Source organism: Humulus lupulus, chromosome 1, assembly GCF_963169125.1.
Source record: "Humulus lupulus chromosome 1, drHumLupu1.1, whole genome shotgun sequence".
Taxonomy (NCBI): Eukaryota; Viridiplantae; Streptophyta; class Magnoliopsida; order Rosales; family Cannabaceae; genus Humulus; species Humulus lupulus.
The window spans coordinates 50,878,476-50,893,151 of record NC_084793.1 but is presented as its reverse complement, the minus strand read 5'-3'; positions in this window follow the sequence as shown (position 1 = coordinate 50,893,151).

Below are 14,676 nucleotides of genomic sequence, written 5' to 3'. Positions count from 1 at the left end.
GCATGTACACTCGTCTTCAAAGATAGCTTCACTCAGGGTATGGTAACTATTTCCGTAGTTATGTGCTTAACTGCTTAAATAGAATGTAAATGATTTACCTGCACATTGTACTAGGGAGCATGAGATTCTGATAGAGCCTAGCTCTTGACTATATGAATATCTGCTCCATGAATATATATATATATAAATGTGATATTTGCATGCTGGAGTTGGAGGCATGGTAGGTATGTTGGAAGAGCAGGAATTATGATTGATGAATGAATGCCATGGGCATGTTTTTAGCACTGCAGTGGTTTATGAATGTAGTGTGGTAAGATTGTTCCCGTGGGGAAAGCTCTTTATATGCTCATCATATTTAATGGGTCAAGTTATTGACTACAGATTCAATCAGCAGACATGTATCCAAGGCAAATAATGAGGCCTGATGGTGGTTATACAGTGGCTGGAAATTACAGTCAGGGCTTGAGTTCTTCATCTGCCCCTCAGAATTTCCAGCAAATGTTTACATGTTTGCAATTAAGATTGCAGAGGCAAGAGGAAGAGATTAGGTGTTTGAAGCAACAATGGAACATGTCGGGGAACACCTATTCCTTTATTTTGCCATGAGTGGCACCAGTTTTAGCTCAGCCTATGGTTGAGAACAGATGGGAATTTCTCTATGGAAGATTCCAGGAGTATTACCCTCCAGTCTTTAAGGGAGGCTTAGATCAATTCAAAGCTAAACAATGGATGGGCATGATCAGTTCCATTCTCGACAGTATGGGGCTGGTGGGTCACGATAGGGTGATCTATGCGACATACGGGATGATGCCCAGACATGGTGGGAAGTAGTATCCTAGACGCGAGATATAGCTGTGATGGACTGGAAATAATTTAAGCAGTTGTTCATTGAAAGATATTATTGTGATGCAACCAAGACTGCTAAGATGAATGAGTTTCTGAACCTCGTTCAGGGAAATGCAACAGTAACCGAGTATGTTAACAGATTTGATGGGTTGTCCAAGTTAGCTTTTGATATGGTGCCCACAGATGTAGCTCAAAAGGAAAGGTTCATTCAGGGATTGAATCCCAGAATATCTCAGGGCATTAGAGTTGCCCCACTAAATGAAATCTCTACCTACGCTCAGGTGGTAGGGAAGGCTCTTGCTGTTGAGAGCACAGGAAATCAGATTGAGCAGAACAGTGCTGGAGAGCATGGAGCTCAACAACAATACCTCCATTTATTGGAGTGAGTAAGAAAAAGAACTAGAGGACTTACCCAGAATGCACTCGGTGTAAGAGGCTTCATCTGGGAGAATGCCGAGCAAAGGCGTGTGTTCTTATGTGATATGGTTGGGAATTTCAAGAAAGATTTCCCAAGGCGAAGGAAGGATGAGCAAAAAGGGATGGATAGCTCGACTCCAGCTCGAGTGTTCATTCCGAGGCAATCAGAGTCAGAGACTGAGACTGGGACTAGTTCCTCAGGGGTGGCAGGTCAGCTTTCTAGTTCTGATTCTTGTATTGTGCTGACTAGTTTGGTACCATGCTATTTCTTTACTTGTTGCATCTAGAGAAGCATAGACTTCGTTATGCAAATTGCATGGTTATGTTGTGATGGGAATGTGATACTGTACTGGTAATTTTAAGAGATGAGGTAGATTATGGTGGAGAGAAGACTCATCAGTTGATATTATGAAATTGGTTATGACTGACTTCTGTATGATCCTGGATATGGATTGGTTAACCAAGTGTGGGGCAATGTTAAATTGCAAGGAAATGATAGTAACTCTTGGGTTTGAGAGTGGGAGACCATTGTGGTAGCTGGCACTGTGCATGGATTTTGTATGCTTATGACATATGTATTTAGAACTAGAGATCTATTGCATGAGGATGCATATAACTCTTAGCTAGTGTGTTGGATACCACTTAGGTTGTGCCAGTGGCATCAGGACAGACTGGATTAGTTTGTGAAGTTTTGGATGTATTTCCAGGGGATTTGTCAGGATTACTTTTACATAAAAAGGATAGAATGGTGATTGGAGTGGCGTCGGGGATGGAATCAGGTCTAAGGCACTGTATTGAACGACTTTAGCAAAGTTGTAAGACCTAAAGGCTCAGTTATTGAGTAAGATGGTATTCTCCAAGGTGGATCTTTGATCTGGTTAGTACAGCTGAAGATCGGGGAAAATGATATGCAGAAGACTGCTGTTATATTAGATAAGAGCACTGGGAGTGCTAGATTATGCTTTGAGGATTTGGTTAATGCCAAGTTGTTTTTATGAATTGGATGAACAGAGTATTCAAGGATTATTTGAATTGGATTTGTGATCGTCTTGATCGATGGTATTGTGGTATATTCACAGTTGGAGAATTGCCAAGGTCAAGGAACGCCTCAGAAGGCAAGAGTTTCCTTGGACGGGCAGGATATTATATGTGCTTTGGAAAAGAGTTATGAGTCTTCTTGTAGATTGGAATCAGTTTGTAGGTTGTTATGACACCTCAGTGACAGGGAAAAGTGATTGCGTATGCATCATGTTGGTTAAATGATCTGACCAGAACTATAGTAGAGTTTCTGGTGGGCCAGGTGGCAGCTGTATACTTGAGTTTACTCTTGTAGAGAAGATCAAAAGGAAAACAATTAAGTGAACCACAGATAGGAAGATTGAGTGGAAAGCCTTAGCTGGATTAGCTAAGGACTATGCAGTGTCAGGTATGAGTTTATTGTGGTATAAGGATCGGATTTGGAATCCAATGGACACTGGGATTAAATGGGAGATTCTGGATGAATCTCATACTACTCTTTTTTTTCTCTTCATCCAGGCATCGAGAAAAGGCACTAGAGTTTGAAAGCTTTATATTGATGGCCTGGGACGGAGAGGGACCTAATTGAATATGTGACAAAGTTCTCAGCCTGTTAGCAGGTCAAGATAGAGTATCAGAAACCAGTAAGGCTATTGTAGCCTTTGAGTATTCCATAGTGGAAATAAGGAAACATCGCGATGGGTTTCACGGTAGGGATGCCCAGGGTAGTGGGTCAGCATGATTGGATTGGGTCATTATGGACCCGTATTTAAAGTGAGCCTACTTCTATTAGTAAGGATGAGTAACACAGCTGATCAGTATTTAGATATCTATGTGAGAGGGATAGTATGCCTTCTGGAGAATTCAAGGTCTATCTTATCACATGAAGACTGTGTTTTTACTTCCAGGTCTTGGGAGGGTTAAGGAAGGTGTTGACGCGGTTCTTCGGCAACAGATAATTAATAGAAGAAGAGAAAGAGATTAGTACTTAAAAGTAGAACCGCCACAGATATGAAATCTTTGTGAAAAGAACTAGGTGACTCCAGACACGTTTTTAAGTGGTTCGAAGGTTAAAATCCTTCTACTCCACTAGTCAATATTATTGATATTCTCTGGGTAATTGGTTTACAAAGTATATAGTTCTTAAAAGACTATTTTTTCCAACCCCTATCAACTCCCAGGGTCTCCATATTTATAGGAGAAGGCACCTGGAAGTTGGTAGGGAGGTCATCCCGTGACCTTACCATTTGTCATATCAAGCCTGTGATATTCATGATTAATTCCTAAACCTGACACACAAGTGTGGTCTAATCAGTATGGAAGGAGATAATGGGCCACACGGCCCAACTCGTCCGTGGGTGTCTGAATGCGCACGTTCCTGCTGCGTGTCCGAGAAGTCAGGGGGATATCGGACACGTGATGGCAGGAATATGCACGTTTATCTTGCGTGTTGACTTCCCATAAGGTCAGAGCTTCATGAGAAGCTCGCTACCGGAGCAATTCATAACCCGAGCTCATTCGTCCGAGGTCGCCGGATGTTATTCCCAGCTCCTGGTGCAACAAGTGCGAGCTGGAAACAGGACTCCCTCGAGCTAGAAAGGGCCCGTCCTGGAAATAGAGCCTCTGGCCTGTGGGAGCCTCGGACTAAATCATGTTTAGTCCGAGGCTCGTCCTGCTAAACAGCCCGTGGGAAAACCAGGGCGTACATCTGCCCCCAAGCTCCTGCTCGTGGTCCATGACGTCAGATATGGGAGACCACAGTAGGGGCTTTTAGACTTCTCCCACAACCCTTCGCATTCCATGCTTTTCGCAGGCGTCTGATACGTGGAACACCGTGGGTGGCGACGGTACACTCTACGAGAACCGCATTAAATGGCCTAGCCTACTGTCCAGCTGTTGTTTCACATTTCGAGTGGAGGGTCTCCCAAGGGCCTTTTACACGTGATCCTTCCCATGTATAAAAAGGGGTGGTCATCCCACGCACGGGCCACCTTACCATTCAAAACCTCTCAAATTTCCTTCTTTTCTCTGACCTTCCGAAGAACAAAACCCTCATTTCCATTGCTCTCATCTTCTTCGTTCACGAAGCTTAAGCGTACGAGTTCCTTCAAAACCTTGGAGACCACTGTGCCCACGAAGCTCCTACCAGCGCAACAACCTCGCTCACCATCTAACCATATACTGTAAGTCTTCTGTCCCTGTTTATTTTTTAAAGCATGCCACTGTAGCTTAGGTAAATTTTTTTACTGTAGCCACATGCAGAGGTTTTTTGGGTCGCACGGATATGGAGGGTGACAGCCCTTCTTAGATTAGGGCACACTTGCCATGGGACATCGTCTTAGAATATGGGTTCCATGGTTCTTTCTTAGGAACAATTTCTGGGTAGGATCCTTAGGAATTTTGGGTGCAAAAACTGGGTAGCTTAGGGAATACGCCTTAAAAGCGGTTTTGCCACGCCTTGCCTGTTGAAACTTTCCCCCCAAGGCAATTTTTTACTCTGAGTCCTCTGACACACGAATTCCGAGTAATCTGGGATCTGTTGAGGGCATAGGTGCGTGTTCCTTGGAACGCGTGGCACCACTCCCCACGTGCTGGGCTTACCCCAGCTCGTGTACTTAATACTTGCTTCACTCTCCTACTTGGGTCGCCTTTTCTAAAGTGTTTTCTTTTGTTCGATAGGCGACCAGATGGCTCCAAAGAGAAATCTGCCACAGAAGAATGTGGGAAGTTCGTCCTCCCAGCAGGATAAAGGAAAGGCGGTGGTGACCAGCTCGCCAATTCCTCACTTTGGGCCGGCGGTGGAGAAGCAAGCCGAGGTGGCCCCTGACGCGTTTTTCGAGGCGGAGAGAATCGTCTCGAAGATAACCAGCCAGGCAAAGATCACCAAAATCTTCCTCAACCACAACATTCCTCTGGGGATGACCTCCGTGATCGCCCGACCTGCTGCAGATGGGGAGCGGAGCTGCACGCCGCTCGACGAGTCGTTCGCGGCCTGGAGCGGTGAACACTTCAAGGCAGGGGCCTTCCTCCCCCTGGATCAGTATTTTGCTGATTTTCTGAACTATGTGGGGTTGGCCCCATTTCAGCTCCCCCCCAACTCATACCGTCTGCTGGCGGGATTGAGGTATTTGTTCCAAAAGCATGAGTGGGAGGTCCCCACTCCTGCTGATATTCTATATTTCTTTTGCCTCAAAGCCAGCCTGGACCAGCGGGGGCGAGGCGACGGGTTCTATTACTTAACCCGCTTCCCTAACACAGCAGCAGTGATCGAGCTGCCGAGCCATCCAAACGACTTCAAAGACCAGTTTTTTATGTCAACTGGGTTCCGAAACTACGATCATCACTATTTCAACCGTCCTCGTAAGTGATCCTTGATTTAGCTCGCCTTTTAACGGTTATATTATTTTAGCTCGTCCCTTATTCCACTTCTGATTTCAACCAACCTTGCAGCCATTTACGCGAGGACCGAAAAGTCTGTGACCCTCGGGGGTCAATACGATACACTGGCGAACTTGCCCCCCAGTGAGAAAGACTACCGCGTGCTCGTGACGGACGAGACGATGGTATTTTGCAAGCTGATTTTCCCAAATCAGACTTTGAATTTGAAAAGGCCCCGGGGGCCTCCCCCAGCTCGGGTCAACAGACCGATCGTCGCGGAGGAGGTCGCAGACGACGAAGGCGAGGAAGAAGGTGAGGAAGTTCCTCTGGTGATGAATAGGAAGAGGACCTTGGAAGTCGCCCAGGGGATGAGCGAGGAGAGGGCCCAATCTGGAGCAGCCGCGGGTCCTTCTGGTCAACGTAACTCTTACTTATTTAAGAACGTAGATAGGGCCACCGCAGACCCCCGGCTGGTTAGGTTCAACCCTAGGCAGCTCGTCCATCGTCACTCAAGGAATCCGAACCTGGACACGCTCTTGCTCCATTGCGTTGACCAGCTCGTGCTGGACAACCAAGAGAGTCGGCCTAAGGGTACCGTAGTAGTAGATAATACCCTAGCCTTTAGGTCGGCCGTTTTTGAGGAGTACGGGACCAACTTACGCACGTGGCCTGCGCTCCAGAGGGGCATCTATGCTCCGTGGATTAGGCAGTACGTAGAAGAGTCCAGCACCGAGTCAGAACCAGACCTAGAACCTTCGCCAGTTCGCGAGATAATTGTCCTAGGCTCTTCCAGCTCGGGGGGTAGGGCTCCCTTAGTATTTGCTTTCTTATTGCCTTTGGACCTTTTGCCTTTATTTCTGCATGATTGCTACCTTGTAATAACCATGTTTTTTGTTCTTGGTAGAAGAGATGTCTCAGCCCGGGAATAGTCTGCGGGGCGTTGTGTTCGATGGGAATCCCCCAGCAGGGCCGAGGTTAAAGAGGCTTCGCGAGTCCAAGAGCTCGGCTGGGGCCTCCACCAAATCCCCGGCTAAGGAGAAGGAGAAAGCCCCGCCATCCCAGGTTGCGGGGGCAAACCTCCCTGTCGCCAGGACAGGGCTCATGCACCCGCCACCCCAACGATCTCCACTGGCCGCCCAGGACGGGGTAATAGAGGTCGGGAATCTGGCCGCGGCAGCCCCGGACGTGCGTATCCCGGTCGACCCCCGGGCTCTAGAGAAGATGCCCGAAGCATTCCGGGGTACGGTGTATGAGTCGGCTAGCTACGCCGTTAGCCACTTCTACAATATCAGGGAGAAGGAGCTCCGGGCCATCGAAGCAACGAGCCCGGTCCGAGTTATAGAGTCTGCGATGGACATGACCTTAACGGTAAAGTGCCCCCTTCTTTTAAGGCTTTAACACTCACACGCCGCCTTTTTCCTTCCAGTTTGTTAATTTATCATTCTTTTCTTGCAGGGCATGGCTGCCGCCTATAGAGGCATTGTTAGGACCAAGGCCCAGCTCGAGGGTTTGGAAGCTGATCGCCAGACCGCCCTCCAGGAGTCTCAGGAGGCGAGAGACGCTCTGGCGGCCTCTAAAGCAGAGCTAGAGAAGATCCACTCCGAGAACCAAGAGCTTAAAAACTCCCTGGCCGCATCCGAGCTAGAGAAGATCCGCTCCGAGAACCAAGAGCTTAAAAACTCCCTGGCCGCCTCACGGACAGATCTTGAGGCGGCGAAGGCCGAAGCCCAGGCCTCCCAGGCCGCCCTGAAAGACGAGCGGGTCGTATCGGAGCAGTCCTTACAAGACCTGTTCTATCACTGCTGGTCCCACAATCCGGACGCGGAATTTTCTTTCATGCCGCCGGACCTCTGGGCATTCTTGTTGCCGCAGCTTCAAGCCCGCCTGAATAAGGAGGTTCCTCCCTCGGAGACTGGAGAGACCTCTGCCGTGGCGGAGCAGGATGAGACCGCGACCTCCAAAGGGCCAACTGATGGGGCTTAGGACACTTCTCGTTTAAGTATTTTGAACTCTTTCTATTGTAATTCTCTTTTTTATGTGAGGCGTTTCCGCCTCGAGACAATTTGCTCAGCCAGTTTTACATATATATTTTTATGCCTTTGGTCACAATTCATCTCTTTATTTTTATGAACTTAGTTCGAGTTAACTTTATCTGTATCCGGGCTCTTTAAAGAAGATCCGCGTTCAACAAATTTTAGTTCACTTCTAAGTTTTCTGACCTGGTTAAGACCAGGAACTTATTTTGAAAAAACTTAGTTCGCGTCAACTTTTATCCGTATCCCGGGCTCTTTAAAGAAGAACCACGGTCAACAAATTTTAGTTAACTTCTAAGTTTTATGACCTGGTTAAGACCAGGAACTTATTTTGAAAAAACTTAGTTCGCGTCAACTTTTATCCGTATCCCGGGCTCTTTAAAGAAGAACCACGGTCAACAAATTTTAGTTAACTTCTAAGTTTTATGACCTGGTTAAGACCAGGAACTTATTTTGAAAAAACTTAGTTCGCGTCAACTTTTATCCGTATCCTGGGCTCTTTAAAGAAGAACCACGGTCAACAAATTTTAGTTAACTTCTAAGTTTTATGACCTGGTTAAGACCAGGAACTTATTTTGAAAAAAACTTAGTTCGCGTCAACTTTTATCCGTATCCCGGGCTCTTTAAAGAAGAACCACGGTCAACAAATTTTAGTTAACTTCTAAGTTTTATGACCTGGTTAAGACCAGGATAGGACTTAGTTTGTGATAACTCTTATCTGTAGATAAAAATTAACACCTAAGTCGTTAAGGAGACCTGGATATATCCAGGTACCATATGCCCCCCAAGTAACTGGGAAAGGGTCTTTCGTTGTTACTTTAAAATTACACTTGCATATAATCGAGAAACATTTGATTTTTATTTATACATGGAAGGTGACCTTCTAGGCCTTACAAATGGCTCATTGATAATATTTCTTTAGGTGGATAGCATTCCAAGTTCGCGGGACCGCCCCTCCACCAAGTCGAGCTAACTTATAAGTTCCCTCTTTGATGACTTCGATGACCTGGTATGGTCCTTCCCAGCTTGGTCCCAAAACCCCATCTTTGGGATCTTTCCCGGCCAGGAAAACTCTCCTCAAGACCAAATCACCGACGCTAAAGGCACGTCTTTTGACCTTAGTGTTGAAGTAGCGAGTGATTTTCTGTTGATAACAGGCGAGCTGGAGTTGTGAATCCTCTCGCCTTTCATCCACTAAGTCTAAGGAGTGGCACAGGAGCTCGTGGTTCCCGTCTTTGTCGTAGGACCGGACCCTGTGCGACAGGACCTTCACCTCCACGGGGAGGACTGCTTCACTTCCAAAGGTTAGGGAGAAAGGAGTGTGACCCGTGGGAGTCCGATGTGAGGTCCTATAGGCCCACAGAACTTGGGGGAGCTGTTCTGGCCAGATCCCCTTTGCCTCATCTAGCCTCTTCTTGAGGCTTGCCTTCAGAGTTTTATTGACAGCCTCGACCTGGCCGTTCGCCTGGGGATAGGCCACGGACGAGAAGCTTTTCACAATTCCGTGCCTTTCGCAAAATTCGGTGAACAGGTCGCTGTCAAATTGAGTGCCATTGTCGGAGACGATTTTTTTGGGTAGGCCAAATCGACATATGATGCTTTTAACCACGAAGTCTAGCACCTTTTTCGATGTTATTGTCGCCAACGGCTCTACTTCGGCCCACTTGGTGAAGTAGTCAATGGCTACCACGGCGTAACGGACCCCGCCTTTTCCGGTGGGCAGGGCGCCTATTGGATCTATCCCCCAAATGGCGAAGGGCCAGGGAGACGAAATCATTTTTAGCTCGGTCGGAGGAGCTCGTGCAACCGCGGCGAACCGCTGACACTTGTCGCACTTTTTTACATATGAGATCGAGTCTTTGGATAGAGTCGGCCAGTAATAACCCTGCCGAAGGATCTTCAAGGCCAGGCTTTGCCCCCCAGTGTGATCTCCGCAGAATCCTTCATGAACTTCTTGCAGGATGGCCTTCGCTTCACTTGGAAGAACGCACCGGAGGAGAGGTAAGGAATGCCCATGTCGGTACAACACCCCCTCGACTAGCGTATACCTCGGAGCTTGATAAAGGACTTGTCGTGCGTCGTTGCGCCCTTCGGGTAACTTGCCCTCGACGAGGTACTCAACAATGGGAGTCATCCAGGCCGGCCTGATGTCAATCATTTCAATATCTGCCCGATCTCCGTCTATGCTGGGTTTCTCCAAGAACTCAACTGGCACCAACCCCAGGGTTTCTGTCTCTCCCGAGGTGGAGAGCTTGGCGAGAGCATCTGCGTTGGCGTTCTGCTCCCGAGGTATCTGTTCGATCGACCCTTGCCCAAACGTAGACAGTTCGGATTTTACCTTAGCCAAATAGGAGGCCATCTTGGGACCCCGCGCCTAATACTCGCCTAGAACCTGATTCACCACGAGCTGGGAGTCGCTCAAGCATTGGACAGAGCTTGCCTTTAGCTCGCTAGCTATCCTAAGTCCAGCTAACAAGGCCTCGTACTCTGCCTCGTTGTTAGACGCCTTGAACCCGAACCTCAGCGCCGAGTGGAATCTATGCCCCTCTGGGGATATCAGAATGATTCCGGCCCCGGAGCCGTTCTCGTTAGATGAGCCATCAACGAAGATCTTCCACGATGAACTTGAGGAGGCGACCTGAGGTGAGTCTTCTGATGGGATCTCATGGAATCCCGCGCATTCTGCCACGAAGTCGGCCAAGGCTTGACTTTTTATGGTAGTTCGGGGAGTATAGAAAATCTCGAACTGACTGAGTTCGACCGCCCACTTTAGCAAGCGTCCCGAGGCTTCAGGCTTTTGCAAAACCTGCCTTAGAGGCTGATCGGTCATGACGTGTACAGAGTGGGACTGGAAGTATGGCCTGAGTTTTTGCGAGGCCGTGATTAGGCAGAACGCCAGTTTTTCCATCAATGGGTACCTTGACTCAGCTCCGAGGAGTCTCTTGCTGATGTAATAAACCGGTTTCTGAGCCTGGTCCTCTTCTCGCACCAGAACAGCACTAGCTGTGTCCTCAGTGACAGCCATGTAAAGGAAAAGAGGTTCTCCTACCTTGGGCTTTGACAGCACAGGTGGCTCAGCCAGGTGCGTTTTTAGGTCGAGGAATGCGCTTTCACACTCTACTGTCCATTCGAACTTCTTGTTTCCCCGGAGCAGGTTGTAGAAGGGTAAACACTTGTCGGTCGATTTGGAAATGAACCGGTTCAGTGCTGCCACCCTTCCTGTGAGGCCTTGGACATCTTTCCGCGACCTGGGGGAAGGAAGCTCGAGCAGTGACCTGATCTTGTCGGGGTTTGCCTCGATTCCTCGGGTATTGACTATGAAACCCAAGAATTTCCCCGATGCGACACCGAAAGTGCACTTCTAAGGATTGAGCCTCATGCCATATTCTCGCAGTATGTTAAAGCATTCTTCCAGATCGGTGACGTGGTTGCTGGCAATCTTTGACTTGACAAGCATATCATCGACGTACACTTCCATGTTTTTCCCGATCTGATCCGCGAACATTCTATTTACCAGCCTTTGGTAGGTAGCCCCGGCATTCTTAAGACCGAACGGCATGACCTTATAGCAATAGACATTAGTCGGGGTCATGAAGCTGGTATGATCCTGGTCTGCTGGATTCATCGCGATCTGATTGTAGCCCGAGTACGCGTCCATGAAGGACATGAGCTCGTGCCCCGCCGTGGCATCCACCAGTTGATCGATCCTCGGCAACGGAAAGCAATCCTTGGGGCAGGCTTTATTCAGGTCGGAAAAGTCGATACAGGTCCGCCACTTCCCATTGGGTTTTGGAACTAACACGGGATTGGCAACCCAAATGGGAAATCTGGCTTCGCGGATAAAGCCACATTTTTTGAGCCGGGCCACTTCTTCTTCAAGGGCTTCGGCTCGGGTTGTCCCTAAACGCCTCTGCTTTTGAGACTTGGCAGGGACGCTTTTGTCTAGGTGGAGCGTGTGCATGATTACGCTCGGACTGATCCCTATCATGTCCTCGTGCGACCATGCGAATACGTCCAGGTTCTTTTTCAGAAACGCAGTCAGTTCCGCCTTTCTTCTATCGCAGAGGTTCTTTCCGAGCTTAACCGTCCGTGACGGGTTTTGTTCATCGATGCCTACCTCCTCGAGATCTTCAATAGCTTGGAGCTCGGACCTGTCCTCGCCTACTCGGGGGTCAACGTCCTCGCTTAGGGCGAGCTTTTCGTCTTCGGAAACCCGAGGTTTTTCAATCTCGGGAGCCTCCTTGGGTCCCTGTGATTCCTCTTCATCCTGAATGGCCATCGTCACCTGCCCGGGTTTAGATTTTCCCTTCATGGAAATGCTGTAGCATTCCCTGGCAGCGAGCTGATCGCCCTTGATAGTGCAGACCCCTGTTGAAGTAGGGAACTTCATGGCGAGGTGCCGGACGGACGTGATAGCTTCGAAAGCAACGAGCGTAGGTCGGCCCAAAATTGCATTGTAGGCAGCGGAGCAGTCAATGACTACGAATTCGAGTAGTTTGGACACTATTCGGGACTCGTCTCCTAGGGTGATCACCAGCTCAATCGTTCCTATCGCCGCTGACCCTTCTCCTGAAAAACCATATAGCATCATCGAGGTTGCCTTCAGCTCGGAGACGGTCAGACCCATTTTTTCTAAGGTGGAACGGAATAGGAGGTTCACCGAGCTCCCATTGTCCACTAACACTCTCCTTACTCTCCGGTTGGCGAGCTGGACTGCTACGACCAAGGGATCGTTATGAGGGAATTGGACATGGCTCGCGTCTTCCTCCGTGAAAGTGATCGGTTGTTTCTCTAATCTTTGTTGTTTTGATTGACGATGTTCCGGGACGAACTCCCCTCCATTGTGGGCCTTCAACTCATTCACATACCTCTTCTGGGCGCCTTTGCTCGTGCCAGCCATGTGTGGTCCTCCAGAGAATGTGGAAATCTCTCCCTCGACCACGGGGGGAGGGACGTCCTGATCTACCCGAGGTCCAGGCTGACTGGCTGGGATCTCCGGAGCGGGTCGACTTATCGGAACCCTGTTCCGCGAGTATTGCTCCAGCGGACTTGCTCGGATGAGAGTCTCGATTTCATCTTTGAGGTGCCTGCAGTCGTCGGTATTGTGCCCGACGTCGTTATGAAAACGGCAGAATTTGGAAGCGTCTCTCTTTCCCTTAGGGTGTTTTATTGGCTCCGGTCTTTTCCAAGGGACTCGCGTAGCGTTGGCCAGGAAATATTCTCTCTGGTTTGGGTGAGCTCGGTATACGTTGTGAACAGGGGCTTGAATTTATCCACAGACTTATTCTTCTTTTGACCGTGCTGGCTGTTTTCACCATTTTTTTTTCTTTTGCCGCCACCGGGCTGGTTACTCTGCGTGACGTCGGGAGTCGCTACTACGATCTCTGTTCCCGTCCCAGCGGGCTTCTCGAGGACCTGGCTGGTCCCCGCGGCTGAAGCTTCAGCTTCTTCCAAGTTTATCCACTCTTGGACTCTGTTAAGGAATTCACTAACTGAGCTGACCCCCCTCCTTTGAATATCCTTCCACAGATCTCCGCCTACTAGGATCCCGGTCCTCATAGCCATGAGTTTGGAGCTGTCGTCGGCGTATCTGGCTCGAGCAGCGACATTTGCAAATCTGCTCAAGTAGGCTTTTAGCGTCTCTCCAGGTTGCTGTCTCACGTTAGCTAGGGAGTCGGCCTGGACCCTGGCGGCCTGAGAGGCGCGGAATGCCCTCTTGAAGTCAGCCGAAAAGGTCTTCCAGGAGCTGATTGACTGCCTTTTACTTTGTTTGAACCACTGCCTGGCGGGTCCAGTTAGGGTGGAAGGAAAGATCAAGCAACGAAGCTCTGGCCCGATGTTATGAGCCATCATTAGGGTGTTGAACATCCCTAAGTGGTCAGATGGGTCTCCATCCCCGTTGAATTTTGACAAGTGAGGCATACGAAAGCCAGAAGGGTATGCCGTTGCTGCTATGTTGGGGGCGAAGAGTTCCATCTCATCCCCTGAATCATATTCGTCTTTTTCTTTCTCCGACAGGAGCTTCTTCATCAGCTCCTCCATTTGAGTTAAGCGCTCTAGGGTTTTGTCCTGAGATCCTGGGTTATTCCGGGGCTGTTCAACAGCTCCGGACCCGTTGTACATATTAGGCGGGTTGTTGCCCCTCCTATCTTAAGATAGGTCATTTGGGGCATTCCCGCCATTACGTACTTCGGATCGGACCCCAACTGAGCGGGCCTGGCTACCATCCCTAACTCGATCCTCTCTGTGAGAGTTGAGGCGATCTCGAAGGTCGCCTCCCTGGGTAGTATGGTGACTTTGCGCTGAACTTAGTCGCTGTCGCAGGTCTCCTCCCGAAAGATCACTCCGTGCACTACCGGTCCAGTGACTCCTGCTGGACAGGCTCGAGGTGCGTCTTTGGCGGCTCCGACCTGATCCTTCCCCCGACACCCTGCTGCGCCGGGAAGGCCCGGCCGATGGCGGGTCTCTCCTACTATTTCCGTAGGTCGGGATGTCTCGGACGGGCTGAGGAGACGGGTATCTGATGGGAGAAGGAGGATGCCTGACCGGAGAGGCGATCCTAGTGCCGTCCGGACGGACTAAATTTGGTGGGGGCCTCTCGGCCCTGCCAGCTTGCTGGTTTCGCGCTGGGCGAGCTGGACGAGGAACTGGACGTTCTTCGGGGACGGGCTGACGTCTCCGGATCCCCTCGGCCCTCCTTTGGGAACTTCCTCGATCTCTTCTGGGCGTCCTCGAGGAAGGCTGAGAGCTAGGGGTTGATGTCCTAACCGAACGGCTGTACTGCTGCTGTTCGGTCTGAGGCATTTCCCTGAAGTTCGCCTCTTGATGGTGCGGTGAAGGGGTGGAGTTGGCTGCAGGGAGTCTACCCGAACGGCTATGCCTGGATCGATTACTCCGGCGAGACTTAGGAGCCTCGCCTTGCCTCTCTCCAACGTTACCGTTGGTTGTGAGAGGGGGTAGTCGACTCAGAATATCCTGGATTTGC